Source organism: Saccopteryx bilineata, chromosome 2 (genome assembly GCF_036850765.1).
Source record: "Saccopteryx bilineata isolate mSacBil1 chromosome 2, mSacBil1_pri_phased_curated, whole genome shotgun sequence".
NCBI lineage: Eukaryota > Metazoa > Chordata > Mammalia > Chiroptera > Emballonuridae > Saccopteryx > Saccopteryx bilineata.
The window spans coordinates 375,050,478-375,067,079 of record NC_089491.1 but is presented as its reverse complement, the minus strand read 5'-3'; positions in this window follow the sequence as shown (position 1 = coordinate 375,067,079).

Sequence of the window (16,602 nt, the reverse complement as noted above, 5' to 3'; positions counted from 1 at the left end):
TTCTTAAAATTCTTTATTGGCTCCCAATTACTTCAGGATAAAATAACTCCAAAAGCCCTGCACGATTTGCCCCCCGCCCCAGACCTACCTCAAGGGGCCATGTCTCTCTAGCCTCCTGGCTTTGTCTCCCCTATGTTACTCTTACTTTCACTCCTTTTTATCCTTCTAGTCTCAATTTAAACAACACTTTTGAGGTGATAACACCTGGAGGGTGATATAGCATACAGTGGTCTGTTTCCCCCAGGCAGGGTGGGGACCTCTGCTGTCTTGTTTACTACTCTACATCCAACACTAATACAAAATTTGGCTCCTGATAGTGCTAAAAACGTGTTTTTTGTATTTTGGGTTTTTATTTTTTTGGAGGGAGGTGTTAATGAATGAACAATATAATTAAGCATAAGACTGGGCGACAAATTCAGGATTGTCAGATCACCAGCATGATGCAGATCACGCTGAAAATAGGAGAAGTGTAATATTTCAAGGAAAATTAAGAGGAAGACCTTTAAGAATGGGATACTTGCTTTAGCATTACCCCCTCCACACTACTACTAACACACACACATCTCATTGAAGCATGGAAGCCTTGTAGTTAGATGCATAATTAGTGTTTACAGATTAATGACTATCTTTCCTCCTCCCCCACTCTCTTCATCCCTGGTCAACTTTTCTTTTTTACCTTGGGAGGTGAAATGAGCAGGAAATAAAATTGGATTCCATTTATTCACAGGTTGTGCAAACATTTCCCGAGCTCTAAGCTCTAGCACCAGGGGAGGCAAGGCACAACTCCAGGAGGCACTATTCATATTGTATTTTCTGTGAATGGTTCCTCTTTCAGTTAAATATAACAGGAATAGTGTCCCTGGGGTTGGGAGTGGAGCACCTGAGCACCGGTTGCTATTGATTGAGAAACCGAAATTAAAAAAACAACAACCCCTGAGCCCCTGCAGGAGCTGATAAGAAACAACCAGGTCTAATACTACTTTGCACCTGCTGGATCAGTTCTTTCATAATACCTTATTTCATTTTGTCCTTACTAAAACTCTGGACCAATGTTTATATGAGGAAATACAGGATTAAAGAGGATGAGATAGAACTTCAAGTTACTTATAAAGCCCTCCCCCCTTAAAGAGTTTATTTATTGATTTCACAGAGAGGAGAAGGGGGTATGGGAAATGAGAAGTATCAACTCATATTTGCTTCAGCCCAGTTGTTCATTGATTGCTTGTCGTATGTGCCTTGACTCAGCAAACCCAAGGTTTCGAACCGGTGACCTCAGCATTCCAGGTTGCCATATCACCACAGGCCAAGCTAAAGCCCTTTTTTTGTGTGTGTGTGACAGACAGAGAGAGACAGAGAGAGGGACAGGTAAGGACAGACAGGAAGGGAGAGAGATGAGAAGCATCAATTCTTCATTGCGGCACCGTAGTTGTTAATTGATTGCTTTCTCATATGTGCCTTGACCGGGGTGGTGGGGGACTATAGCAGACCGAGTGACCCTTTGCTAAAGCCAGCAACCTTGGGCTCAAGCTGGTCAGCCTTGGTCAAACCAGATGAGCCCACGCTGAAGCCAGCAACCTCGGGGTTTTGAACCTGGGTCCTCTATGTCCCAGTCCGACACTCTATCCACTGCGTTACTTCCTGGTCAGGCTGAAGCCCTTTTTTTAACAACAACAAAAAAAATTAAGACTTTATTTATTCATTTTAGAGAGAAGGGAGAGAGGAGGTGGAGGAGCAGGAAGCATTGACTCCCATATGTGCCTTGACCAGGGAAACCAGTGTTTGGAACAGGCTACCTCAGTGTTCCAGGTTGCCACTTTATACACAGGTCAGGCCAGGTTAAAGCCCTTTTAAAACACTTTCAAGTTTCCAATTTTGGAGACCTCATTCTATATTATATCAAACACATTAATATAATGTGGCAACACCCCACATTAAATAAAACATAAATAATTATATATAGTTGAGTTGCTGTTAACAGTTGACATATTGTCTGACCTGTAGTGGCGCAGTAGATAGAGCATTGACCTGGAATGCTGAGGTCATTGGTTTAAAACCCTGGTCCTGCCCAGTCAGAGCACATACAGGAAGCAACTACTACAAGTTGATGCTTCCCACTTCTCCCCTAACCCCTCTCTAAAAATCAATTAAAATATTGTTGACATATTGTTACATTTTGTATACATTTAATAAAATATTAATTTTTATATTTTTCTGATATTTTAGAGCTAACATTAAAAATTAGTTCATGCCCTGGCCCAGTAGCTCAATTGATTAAGCGCATCTTCCTGATTTGCCATGGTTGCAGGTTTCATCCCTGGTCAGGGCACATACAAGAATTAACCAGTGGGCCCTGGCCAGTTGGCTCAGTGGTAGAGCGTGGGCCTGGCGTGCAGGAGTCCCAGGTTCAATTCCTGGCCAGGGCACACAGGAGAGGCGCCCATTTGCTTCTCCACCCCTCCCCCTCTTCTTCCTCTCTGTCTCTCTCTTCCCCTCCCACAGCCAAGGCTCCATTGGAGCAAAGGTTGGCCCAGGTGCTGAGGATGGCTCCATAGCCTCTGCCTCAGGTCCTGGTTGCAATAAAGCAATGCCCCAGATGGGCGGAGCATCGCCCTCTGGTGGGCGTGCCGGGTGGATCCCCGTCGGGTGCATGTGGGAGTCTGTCTGACTGCCTCCCCATTTCCAACTTCAGAAAAATACAAAAAAAAAAAAAAAGAAAGAAAGAATTAACCAGTGAATGCATAAATAATTGGAACAACATGTCTTTCTCTAAAATCAAAATCAAATTAAAAAATCTAGGCCTGACCTGTGGTGGCGCAGTGGATAAAACGTCGACCTGGAAATGCTGACGTCGCCAGTTCGAAACCCTGGGCTTGCCTGGTCAAGGCACATATGGGAGTTGATGCTTCCAGCTCCTCCCCCAGCTCTCTCTCTCTGCCTCTCCTCTCTCTCTCTCTCTCTGTCTCTCCCTCTCCTCTCTAAAATGAATGAATAAATAAAAATTTGAAAGAAAAAAAAATCTACCTGACTGGTGGTGGTGCAGTGGATAGAGAGTTGATCTGGGATGCTGAGGTCCCAGGTTTGAAACTGAAGGTCACTGACTTGATTGAGTGCGAGGTCACTGGCTTAAGTGCAGGGTCATCAACATGATCCTGGGGTCCCCAGCTTAAGCTCAAAGGTCACTGGCCTGAAGCCCAAGGTCTCTGGCTCGAGCCCCCCACTCCCAACAAGGCACAAGGTACATGAGAAGCAATCAATAAACCACTAAAGTGATACTTTATTTTTTTTTATTTTTTTATTTTTTTTACAGAGACAGAGAGTGAGTCAGAGAGAGGGACAGACAGGGACAGACAGACAGGAATGGAGAGATGAGAAGTATCAATCAATAGTTTTTCATTGCGCGTTGCAACACCTTAGTTGTTCATTGATTGCTTTCTCATATGTGCCTTGACTGCGGGCCTTCAGCAGACCGAGTAACCCCTTGCTCGAGCCAGCGACCTTGGGTTCAAGCTGTTGGGCTTTTGCTTAAACCAGATGAGCTCGTGCTCAAGCTGGCGACCTCGGGGTCTCGAACCTGGGTCCTCTGCATCCCAGTTCGATGCTCTATCCACTGCGCCACCGCCTGGTCAGGCTAAAGTGATACTTTAAAAAATATATATTTTATTTATTTATATTAGAGAGAGGAGAGAGAAAGGTGGAGGAGAAGAGTGGGAAGCATCAGCTCGTGGTTACTTCTCGCATGTGCCTTGACTGGTCAAGCCTGGGGTTTCAAACTGATGACCTCAGCATTCCAGGTCAATGCTTTATCCATTGTGCCACTACAGGTCAGGGTAAAGTGACATTTTTCTTTTTTTTTTTTTCTTTTATTCATTTTAGAAGGAGAGAGAGTGAGAGTGAGAGAGAGAAGGGGGGAGGAGCAGGAAGCATCAACTCCCATACGTGCCTTGACCAGACAAGTGCAGGGTTTCAAACCAGCGACATCAGTATTCCAGGTCGATGCTTCATCCACTGCGCCACCACAGGTCAGGGTAAAGTGACATTTTTTATGCTTTTCATCTTTCTCACTTTCTGTCTCTCTCTCTATCTCAAAAAAAAAAAAAAAAAAAAAAAAAAAAAAAAAGGTCAGGTCTCAAACATTTCACAGGTCCATGAAAATGCATGCCTACATTCCTGATGAAGAAACAATACTACTTGCCTGGCCTGTGGTGGCACAGTGGATAAGGCATCGACCTGGAACACTGAGGTCGCCAGTTCGAAACCCTGGGCTTGCCTGGTCAAGGCACATATGGGAGTTGATGCTTCCAGCTCCTCCACCCTTCTCTGTCTCCCTCCCTCTCTCTTTCCTCTCTAAAAATGAATAAATAAAATAAAAGTTAAAAATTAAAAAAACAAAAAAAAACCCTGGGCTTGCTAGGTCAAGGCACATATGGGAGTTGATGCTTCCTGCTCCTCCCCCCTTCTCTCTCTCTGTCTCTCTTTCTCTCTCTCTCTCCTCCCCTCTGTCTCTCTTCTCTAAAAATGAACAAATAAAAATAATTAAAAAAAAGAAAAGAAACAATACTAGGCTCAGGTGGCAGGAGACAGACAGTGGAGACTTCTGTCATGTTGTCTCTCTAGGACATCTCTTGGGGGTTTTACCTCTCAGCACAGCCCTGCATCTCTAGACAATTACAGGGCTGTTCCCTCTCCCAAAGTCTCACTCCAGGGCCACCTGTTCACAGTGAGACCCCTTAGCTTAATCTACTACCTAACTTGTATTCAGTTTTCTATGTGAATCACATCCCTCAAAGTCATGGATTCATTCCTTCAACTCGGGTTTATTGAGCCCTACTGGGTATCAGCCATTGAACTAGATTTTAATTTTTTTTTTTTACTTTTTTCTGAAGCTGGAAATGGGGAGAGACAGTCAGACAGACTCCCGCATGCGCCCGACCGGGATCCACCCGGCACGCCCACCAGGGGCGATGCTCTGCCCCTCCGGGGCGTTGCTCTGCCGCGACCAGAGCCACTCTAGCGCCTGGGGCAGAGGCCAAGGAGCCATCACCAGCGCCCGGGCCATCTTTGCTCCAATGGAGCCCTGGCTGTGGGAGGGGAAGAGAGAGACAGAGAGGAAGGAGGGGTGGTGGAGAAGCAAATGGGCGCTTCTCCTATGTGCCCTGGCCGGGAATCGAATCCGGGTCCCCTGCACGCCAGGCCGACGCTCTACCGCTGAGCCAACCGGCCAGAGCCCATTGAACTAGAGAAAGAAAGCTGAGCCTGACCTGTGGTGGCGCAGTGGGTAGGGTGTCCGCGTGGAACACTGAGGTCGTTGGTTTGGGGCCGGGGGCTTGCCTGGTCGGGGCATGTACCACAAGTGACCGGTGAACAGTTAGAGTGAAGCAACTATTTCTCATTCCCCACCCCCTCCTCTCTCTTTAAAAGAAAGATGAATCAGAAATGGTCCCAGCCTTGGGAGGAAAAGACAAAGCAAACAGTTCAGTGTGCTCTAGGCTCACAGGCAAACTGACCGTGTTCTTTTATTTATTTATTTATTTATTATTATTATTTTTTACAGAGACAGAGAGTCAGAATGAGGGATAGACAGGGACAGACAGACAGGAACGAAGAGATGAGAATCAATCATTAGTTTTTCGTTGCACATTGCGACACCTTAGTTGTTCATTGATTGCTTTCTCATATGTACCTTGACCATGGGCCTTCAGCAGACCTAGTAACCCCTTGCTTGAGCCAGCGACGTTGGATCCAAGCTGGCGAGCTTTTTGCTCAAGCCAGATGAGCCCACGCTCAAACTGGCAACCTCGGGGTCTCGAACCTGGGAACCATCCCAGTCTGATGCTCTATCCACTGTGCCACCGCCTGGTCAGGCCTGACCGTGTTCTTAAAACAAAAATTGGGGGACAGCCTGACCTGTGGTGGCGCAGTGGATAAAGCATCGACCTGGAATGCTGAGGTTGCCGGTTCAAAACCCTGGGCTTGCCCGGTCAAGGCACATATGGGAGTTGAAGCTTCCTGCTCCTCCCCCCTTCTCCCTCTCCCTCTCCCTCTCTCTCTCTCTCTCTCCTCTAAAATGAATAAATAAATAAAGTAATTAAAAAATAAATAAATAAATAAATAATAAAAACTATTTATTAAAAAAAATTGGGGGACAGTGCATAACGAGGGTTCTTTTTTTTTTTTTTTCTTTTTTGGTCAGCCTGCATATTTTATTTCCAATATCAAGCTCAAAAAGTATCTTGCGCCTGACCTGTGGTGGCGCAGTGGATAAAGCGTCGACCTGGAAATGCTGAGGTTGCCGGTTCGAAACCCTGGGCTTGCCTGGTCAAGGCACATATGGGAGTTGATGCTTCCAGCTCCTCCCCTCTTCTCTCTCTCTGTTTCTCTCTCTCCCTCTCTGTCTCCTCTCTAAAAATGAATAAATAAAATTAAAAAAAAAAAAAAAACTAAAAAGTATCTTGGGCCTGGCCAGGCGGTGGCGCAGTGGATAGAGCATCGGACTGGGATGCGGAGAACCCAGGTTCGAGATCCCAAGGTTGCCAGCTTGAGCGCGGGCTCATCTGGCTTGAGCAAAAAGCTCGCCAGCATGGATCCAAGGTCGCTGGCTCGAGCAAGGGGTTACTCAGTCTGCTGAAGGCCCACGGTCAAGGCATATATGAGAGAGCAATCAATGAACAACTAAGGTGTTGCAACGCGCAATGAAAAACTAATGATTGATGCTTCTCATCTCTCTTCTCATCTCTCTTCTCATCTCTCAGTCTGTCTGACTGTCTCTCCCTGTTTCCAGCTTCAGAAAAATAAATAAATAAATAAAATAAAATAAAACTCCTCAAAATTTATTTTTGGACTTGGTGTCTCTACAAGAACCCGCTTAAGTGAGGTACAGTACTTTTCAGAATCTGGGGTATAGTACTTTACAACACTTTCTCTCCATTCCTTCCTGTCTAAAATCAATAAGTATAATTTTTATTTTTATTTATTTATTTATTTTTATTTTAAAAAATATTTTATTTATTGATTTTTAGAGAGAGGGGAGAGAGAGAGAGAGAGAGAAAGAAGAGGGAGGAGCAGGAAGCATCAACTCCCATATGTGCCTTCTTGACCAGGCAAGCCCAAGGTTTTGAACCGGCAACCTCAGTGTTCCAGGTTGACGCTTTATCCTACTGCGCCACCACAGGTCAGGCTATAATTTAAAATAATAATGGGTGCAACCTGACCTGTGGTGATGCAGTGGATAAAGCATCAACCTGGAATGCTGAAGTTGTGGGTTCAAAACTCCAAGCTTGCCGGGTCAAGGAACAAACAAGAAGCAGCTACTATGAGTTGATGCTTCCCACTCCTATCCCCCTTTCACTCCTTCTCTAAAACCAATAAATAAAATCTTTAAAAAATATATAATGGGTGTATATTATGTTTGTTATTTTAGAGAATAAATCTAGAAAGATACATAAGAAAGTGGAAATAGTTGCATTTGGGAGAAGGGAAACTGTGTGTCTATGAAGTGAGAGACGTTTTATTCTTGTACCATTAAAATTCTGTACCACCTGGCCCTGACCTGTGATGGCGCAGTGGATAAAGCATCGACCTGGAATGCTGAAGTCACTGGTTCGAAACCCTGGACTTGCCTAGTCAAGGCACATATAGGAGTTGATGCTTCCTTCTCCTCCTCTCCCCTTCTCTCTCTCTCTCTTCTCTCTGAAATGAATAAGTAAATAAAAAATTAAAATTCTGTACCATCTGTCTATATCACCAATTAAAAATAAAGAAAAATGCCCTGGCCGGTTGGCTCAGCGGTAGAGTGTCGGCCTAGCGTGCGGAGGACCCGGGTTCGATTCCCAGCCAGGGCACACAGGAGAAGCGCCCATTTGCTTCTCCACCCCTCCGCCGCGCTTTCCTCCCTGTCTCTCTCTTCCCCTCCCGCAGCCAAGGCTCCATTGGAGCAAAGATGGCCTGGGCGCTGGGGATGGCTCTGTGGCCTCTGCCTCAGGCGCTAGAGTGGCTCTGGTCGCAACATGGCGATGCCCAGGATGGGCACAGCATCGCCCCCTGGTGGGCAGAGCGTCGCCCCATGGTGGGCAGAGCATCGCCCCTGGTGGGCGTGCCGGGTGGATCCCGGTCGGGCGCATGCGGGAGTCTGTCTGACTGTCTCTCCCTGTTTCCAGCTTCAGAAAAATTGAAAAAAAATAATAAAAAATAAAAAAATAAAGAAAAAAAATAAAGAAAAATGTTAAAAGAACAATTTCATATAGTGAAGTGTTGAGTTATATGTAATCGGATAATGTAGTAGAGAGGTACAGAGCAGAAGAAGGGAATGAGGAAGGAGGGAGAGGCTACCCTGGGCGGTCAGAGAAAGTCTTTTTGAAAAAGAAAGTAACATTTGAGCAGAAACCTGCAAGACCAGAAGAAACCGGCTTTGCTAATACCTCAGGGCAGATTGTTCTAGGCTGAGAGAGCAGCCAGTGCAAATGCCCTCAGGCAGAAACAAGTTTGGCATTTTTGAAAAACAAAAAAGAAGGTCAAGGTGAAAGGTTTAGGCCAAAGGAAGCAATTGGGAGGTGTTTTAGCAGTGGAGGGAATTAAATGACCTGATTTTTATTTAAAACATTTACTTTGGCTGTGGTGGGGAAGGAGGGGCTGGGGGGGACATTGAAAGCAGCAGCAGCAGCAGGAGATCAAAGGCCAGTGCCTCCACCTGTGGGCAAACGATAGCAGCTTAGACCAGATGGTGGTGGGGTGGGGAAGGTGCAGACAAATTGGAAGAGGAATTGACAAAATTTTATAGAATGATTGGCGCCTGCCTGACCAGGCAATGGCGCAGTGGATAGAGCGTCGAACTGGGAAACAGAGGACCCAGGTTCGAGGTCCCGAGGTCGCCAGCTTGAGTGTGGGCTCATCTGGTTTGGGCAAGGTTCACTAACTTGAGCCCAAGGTCGCTGGTTTGAGCAAGGGGTCACTCGGTCTGCTGTAGCCACCCCCATCATGGCACATCTGAGAAAGCAATGAACAACTAAGGAGCCGCAACAAAGAATTGATGTTTCTCATATCTCCGTTCCTGTCTGTCTGTCTGTTGGGCGGATAAAGTGTATTATGCTCACTTTGTTAAAGATAACACAAGTAGGCCGTCACCCAGGTGATATTAATGTGTGTTGAGAATCCTTGTAGCCTGGGGCTTGGTTTTGGGATTAAGCCTTTCCCACCCTTTTTGATGTGGGGTGGTACAATCCAATCATGCCTCAGAGAAGTGACTTTGTATTAGGGACTTCCCTACTTTGTATATTGGATTAGAGGTTGTGAAGCTACAATATAGAATGAGGGCGGAACGAGAGTTGGCTCTTGGTTCCTGAGGTTAGCATGAGAGAGCAGAGAGAATAGAGCCAGCAGCGGGAGGAGGCCACGTGGAGAAGGCCAGGAAAAGCAGCCAAGATGGCGGAGTACTGAGTGAGATGCCAGTTTGTACAGAGTTTGTATCTGGGATAAGGAAGGAAATGGGGAACTGAGGAGAATAAGGCTGTTGAGCTAGAAACCTTTGATTCTAGGAAACTCGGATAAATCAGTAGCTTTGTGAGCACTGAATGTGACTGGGTTTTGGAGCCCAGTGTGTGTTTTTACTTGCCCGCCGGGTGCAAGTTAGATTAAAGACTATGGCCCACCAGTTTGTGGCTCCATGGTTTCTTTACCGACTGTCCGAATCCAATGCGAACCTGCATGGGCTGGGCTGCTCTGATGCTGGCCCTGGCCGTGCCTCCTGGCTTTACACTGTCCCTATCTGTCCCTCTCTCAGCCACACACACACACACACACACAGACAGACACACACAAAACAAAACAAAAAACAGTGTGGGGTTGGTGAATGACATCACTTGAAACTAGAATAGCTCCACCAGACTAGGTCTTATGATTGCATTGAGAAGCTTCTTAGTGTCAGGGCCAAGGAAACTTTCCCCTTACCCTTTTAGTTCTTCTGGCTGGTCAAATAATTTAAAAGACAGCAGGTTAACAAGAGAAATTCAGGCCTGACCTGTGGTGGCACAGAGGATAAAGCGTCTGGAACACTGAGGTCACTGGTTTGAAACCTGGGCTTGCCCTCTCAAGGCACATATGAGAGTTGATGCTTCTTGCTCCTCCCGCCTTCTCTGTCTCTCTGCTCTCTAGAATAAATAAAATAAAATCTTGCCCTGGCCGGTTGGCTCAGCGGTAGAGCGTCGGCCTAGCGTGCGGAGGACCCGGGTTCGATTCCCGGCCAGGGCACACAGGAGAAGCGCCCATATGCTTCTCCACCCCTCCGCCGCGCTTTCCTCTCTGTCTCTCTCTTCCCCTCCCGCAGCCAAGGCTCCATTGGAGCAAAGATGGCCCGGGCGCTGGGGATGGCTCCTTGGCCTCTGCCCCAGGCGCTAGAGCGGCTCTGGTCGCAACATGGCGACGCCTAGGATGGGCACAGCATCGCCCCCTGGTGGGCAGAGTGTTGCCCCTGGTGGGCGTGCCGGGTGGATCCCGGTCGGGGGCATGCGGGAGTCTGTCTGACTGTCTCTCCCTGTTTCCAGCTTCAGAAAAATGGAAAATAAAGAAATAAATAAATAAAATCTTAAAAAGAAGCCCTTGGGCCTGACCAGGCGGTGGCGCAATGGATAGAGCGTCAAACTGGGATGCAGAGGACGCAGGTTCAAGACCCCGAGGTTGCCAGCTTGAGCACAGGCTTATCTGGTTTGAGCAAAAAGCCCACCAGCTTGAACCCAAAGTTGCTGGCTCCAGCAAGGGGTTACTCGGTCTGCTGAAGGCCCGCGGTCAAGGCACATATGAGAAAGCAATCAATGAACAACTAAGGTGTTGCAACGCACAATGAAAAACTAATGATTGATGTTTCTCATCTCTCTCCATTCTTGTCTGTCTGTCATTCCTGTCTGTCTGTCCCTGTCTATCTCTCTCTGACTCACTCTCTGTCTCTGTAAAGAAAAAAAAAAAGAAAAAAAAAGCCCTTGGTTTGCCTACTCTTTCTCTAAAAGTAAATAAATAAAATCTAAAAAAAAAAAATCAAAAGAAAATAAATTTTTTTAAATTAATTAATTTATTTATTTACTTATTTTAGAGAGTAGAGAGAGAGAGAAAGGGGGGAGGAGCAGGAAGCTTCAACTCCCATATGTGCCTTGACCAGACAAGTGCAGGGTTTTGAACTGGTGACCTCGGTGTTCCAGGTCAACTCTTAATCCACTGCACCACCACAGGTCAGGCTGAGAAAATAAAACTTTTATATATGCTCACAGGTAATTCACAGAAGCATGAAAATTCTAAAGACGATAGGCAAAATTATGTATAAATGTTATTTTGGACTGAGGAGGGCATGGTAAGCACAGACAAAAAGAAGCAAATATTTGATAAACAAAATCTTTTTATAAAATTTTATTTATTTATTTATTTTTAGAGAGAGAGAGAAACACCGACCTAGTGTCCTACTCATTTACACATTCATTGGTTGATTGTTGTTTTTCTAAGTTTTATTTATTGATATTTGAGAGAGAGAGAGAGAGAGAAACATTGATTTGTTGTTCTACTCACTTATGCATTCATTGGTTGATTCTTGCATGTGCCCTGACTGGGGATCAAACCCACAACCTCAATGCATGGGGACAAGGCTCCAAGTAACTGAGTGACCTGGCCAGGGCTTGGTAAACAAATTCTTGCAGGGCCACCTAGAAACAATGGGGTGCAGAGGGCAATCTAGTGAACCGATTTTTGCTTGGATCCTCTCTGACACCCTTAATTCATATGTATTTTATATTAAAGTGATTATGCTAAGGTTCCCTTCCTGAAGCAGGATTTTCTTTCTGAAGCTCTTTAGCCAGGAGAGGGGGAGGTTATAAAAACAAAAACAAAACTCTTCCAGAGTTTGTTGGGCTTTAACTGTTTACAGCTCGAAAAGATCTGCATGCCAGAGTGGCACTTTCTGGGGAGACTCGTTCCCAACCCCCGTACTAGGCTCCTCTTCCTGAAACCCAAAGCAAGAGAGACAACCAAGTCCTTCCTTCACAACCCTACTGGTCTGTGTTGACGCATGAGGGGGATGAGCTGGGGTCCTGAAGGGCCAAATGGAACACAAGGAGGAAGCCGTGCTCGTGAAAACAAAGAACTGGAAATTGGGCAGAGGGATGGCTCAATAGGGCTTTCAAGGGATAAGCATGGAGTTTTGAAAGGAGTCATTGCCCCCCACTCCAAATCCTAAACGCTGTGACCGGGAACCATTCAATCCAACTCTGCTTATTTCAGCCAGCAAAGTGAAGCCTTATACAAGGCCACACAGTCCAGTGACTCTCTTAGGAAAGACCTCCGCACAGGTTAAGTGGCCGGCACAGGACATAGGACACAAACCTTGACAGCCTGGATGCACGGGCCAGGATGGGAAGCACATGTCTGTGCATTAAAACCAGGTGGGCTGAGAGTACAGGAGTGCTTTCTGTCTTGGCACAGCAGCCTCGGAAGAGAGAAAGACGTAGGGATGGCAGGGAGAGGGGCTGGGGAAGGTGATCAGCATGCCCCTCTTTAAACCTAGCAACTGGGACTGAACCTGGGCCCATGGGCCCAAAGAGCAACCCTCCAGTGGTAAGATTGCAAATAATCTTTTTTTTTTTTAAGATTCTACTTATTGATTTTATTTTATTTTTAATTTATTGATTTTAGAGAGAAGAGAAAGAGAAAGAAAGAGAGAAAGGCAAGGGTAGCAGGGAGGTGGGAGGAGTGGGAAGCATCAACTCATAGTTGCTTCCTGCATGTCTTGACTGGTCAGGCCAGGGGTTTCGAACTGGCAACCTCAGCGTTCCAGGTTGATGCTTTCCAGGGGTCCCCAAACTTTTTACACAGGGGGCCAGTTCACTGTCCCTCAGACCGTTGGGGGCCCGCCACATACAGTGCTCCTCTCACTGACCACCAGTGAGCTGTATAAATGGTTTCAGGTGGCCACATGCAGCCCACAGGCCGTAGTTTGGTGATGCCTGCTTTATCCACTGTGCCACCACAGGTCAGGCGGATCACAAGTACGGTATTCTTATTTTATTATTATTATTATTTTTTATCTTTCTTGAAGCTGGAAACGGGAGAGACAGTCAGACAGACTCCCGTGTGCGCCCGACCAGAATTCACCCGGCATGCCCACCAGGGGCGACGCTCTGCCCACCAGGGGGCGATGCTCTGCCCCTCCGGGGCGTCGCTCTGCGGCGACCAGAGCCACTCTAGCGCCTGGGGCAGAGGCCAAGGAGCCATCCCCAGCGCCCGGGCCATCTTTGCTCCAATGGAGCCTTGGCTGCGGGAGGGGAAGAGAGAGACAGAGAGGAAGGGGGGCGGGGGTGAAGAAGCAAATGGGCGCTTCTCCTATGTGCCCTGGCTGGGAATCGAACCCGGGTCCCCCGCACGCCAGGCCGACGCTCTACCGCTGAGCCAACCAGCCAGGGCCAAGTACGATATTCTTAAAAGACCACCTTTAGGAAGTACAGATTTTCTTATCACAATGTTCCAAATTATTCTGTGGCTCCAGGGAGTCCTGGTGCCTACTCTCGAGGACTCCTTCCAAGTAACTAATTCATACAAACACTTCCTCAGCAACCCATGCCCCAGACTCAAGGCCCTTCGGGGTAGGCCCCACTCTGTGGCCTAGACCTTGGACTGTGGACTGTCTCCTCCCTTTTCTGTTTGTTTTCAGTCCTCCTCTGACCCAGGCTGGCTGGTGAGGTAGGCAGAAGGAGGAGACTCTGGTGCGGACACACACACACACACACACCACACACACACACCCCTCCTGTGCCCCCAAGTCTCAGTGAGTGGGTGCTGGTCAATGATTGATTGGCATTTCACAAGCCACTGATTTCAGACCCCGGTCTATGAACACTTGGAGGTCACTTTCCCTAAGTCAGAGCCCCTTCTTGCCTCCCAAGTGCCAGTGGTCACTTCCCCTTCCCAAAGGCCGGGCACCTGTCACCCAAACACCTCTCATGCAGATGTCATGCATCGTCCTCTGCCCCTTGGTTGGCTTCCCTCCGTGCTGCAGTCGCCCCTCTCTGTAGCTGTCTCCCTCCCTCCAGTGTAGCGGGGTCGCCCCTCTCCTCTGTAGCTGTCTCCCTCCCTCCAGTGTAGCGGGGTCGCCCCTCTCCTCTGTAGCTGTCTCCCTCCCTCCAGTGTAGCAGGGTCGCCCCTCTCTGTAGCTGTCTCCCTCCCTCCAGTGTAGCAGGGTCGCCCCTCTCCTCTGTAGCTGTCTCCCTCCCTCCAGTGTAGCAGGGTCGCCCCTCTCTGTAGCTGTCTCCCTCCCTCCAGTGTAGCAGGGTCGCCCCTCTCTGTAGCTGTCTCCCTCCCTCCAGTGTAGCAGGGTCGCCCCTCTCTGTAGCTGTCTCCCTCCCTCCAGTGTGGCAGGGTCCGCACTGGAACCTGCTGGCAAACTCTCGGGCCCCTCCGGTAACCATGTTGGTCTCCCAGCCCCCCTCCCTCAGTGCTCTCCCCCCTCAGCCTTTGTCCCACAGACATCCTCTTTCCTCCGCTCTCCTGCCAGGCCCTGCTGGAGGGGCAGTGGAGGGGAGAAGCGAATCAGAAGCGCCCACCCTTGCCCCCCTTCCTCTCTTCTTGTCAAACACCAGACAAGGTTTTTTCCCTTCCTTCCCAGCTCTGAATGGGCTTATTCTCTCTGGGAGCCTCGGCCCTTCTCGAGCCTCCTCCTGGGGGTGTGAGTTCTGACCTCCGCTCCTCCCCCATCCCACTCCAGCCCGCTGGCTCCGCCCCATCTTGGCAGCCCGTTGGGGCAGACTATTGTCTTCAGTTCGAGTTTTCTTCTGGGATCTGGGATGCGGAGAGGTGGGCTTGGCTTGGCTTGGTTTGACTTGGATTGGCTTGGCTTGGGTTGGCTTGGGTTGGCTTGGCCGGGCAGGAGGGGAGTGGGACCTGTAGTTAGCTACAGGATTTCTGGAGGACCCTTCTCTGGCTCCCTTGCAGAGGCCTGAGGTGAAGGTGGGTTTATGGTACCCTTAATTTGGGGCTCTGGAGTGGAATGGATGAAGGCAAAGCTTCCTGCCTCAGTTCCCATTATCTGGGAACCTCAAGTTGCCTCTTCTGCAAAACAGAGATAACACCCGCCTCCTCAGTGAGTTGAGGAGTGTGGTTCTAGGACAGAGTGGCACAGCGTGGGGGATCCGGTAAAGGATGGTGCCACAGCAGCTGTCCTGGCCAAACCAACCCTTCCAACTCAATGTCAGGGGAGGGTGGGCCTAGAAGAGAAGGGGCATCGCTGACCCAGACCCTAACACCCTGATGGTCTCTTGAAGGCCTAATGCACACATATCCATGCACAAGCCCTCCTGTGTGTGACTAGCAAGTGACTTCTGGAGGTAGATAAACTGTCTCATCACCCTGAAGGGTTGAGAGGCACTTTTTTTTTTTTTTTTTTTTTTTTTTTAATTTTATTTATTCATTTTTGGAGAGGAGAGAGAGAGGGAGAGAGAGAAACAGAGAGAGAGAAGGGGGGAGGAGCTGGAAGCATCAACTCCCATATGTGCCTTGACCAGGCAAGCCCAGGGTTTTGAACCGGCGACCTCAGCATTTCCAGGTTGATGCTTTATCCACTGCGCCACCACAGGTCAGGCTTGAGAGGCACTTTGACCAGGTCTTGGGCTGTGTGATGGGGTGAAGGTAAAGGGATGATTTTGCTGGATGTTTGGCTTTTTCCTCATTAGCCCTGAGAGGATCCTGGGTAAATTGGTTAACTGGTTTGAGCCTCTATTTCCTTGACCCTCACCCTCTCTCTTAACCTGCACCCTAGAGAAAATAGAAGTGTTGATACCCATCCTGAAAGGCAGCTGTGTCCCTAGACACAATAGTATTTCTTGAACATTTGTGACTATCATCCAAAGAATAAATCCATTGGACTTCATGGCCAAGACACATATGCCATTACCCACATTCACCCTTGCAACATGTGATGTTCATGAATCTTTTACATTCTATTAAACAAACAAGCAAACAAACAGTAAACTTGTCTTGATTATGTTAATTGGATTCGTGACTGATCCTTGAGGTATCACTGGTTAGAGCTGGAAACATGTGTCAAATCTTGTATTCAAAACTTTGTATTTCTTTTCCTAGAGCATCTCCCAAATTTCATAAGGTTTGGGCTCCACAAAACCTGGATCTGCAGCAGTATAACTAAACCTGAGACCATTTATTGAGCAACTACTATGTGCTAAGTAAGTACTCTGCTGAGTGCTTCAGTAGGCATCATCTCCTTTAACCCCTACCACAGAATGCCAGGTGTTATTTTACAAGTGAGCAAACAGACCAAGAAAGGCTCAGTCACTTCCCCAAGTTCACACAGCTAAGATGTGGTAGAGTGGAGTTTTGAACTCAGGTCTTTCTGATCCCTGTTTTCCAGTTCTCCTCCCTGTCTCCATGCTGGAGAATATAGACGCAGCTTAAGAAATGCTAGTGACCACTCTTCAGTCCCTAGTAGGTGCCTCTGATCCCCTCATGAGCAGGTCAAGCATGCCCTTGGCTGAGGCATCCCAACCAGAGTGGCCAGATTTAGCAAATAAAAATAAGGATGCCCAGTTAAATGTGAATTTCAGATAAACAGGAATAATTTGTTAGTGT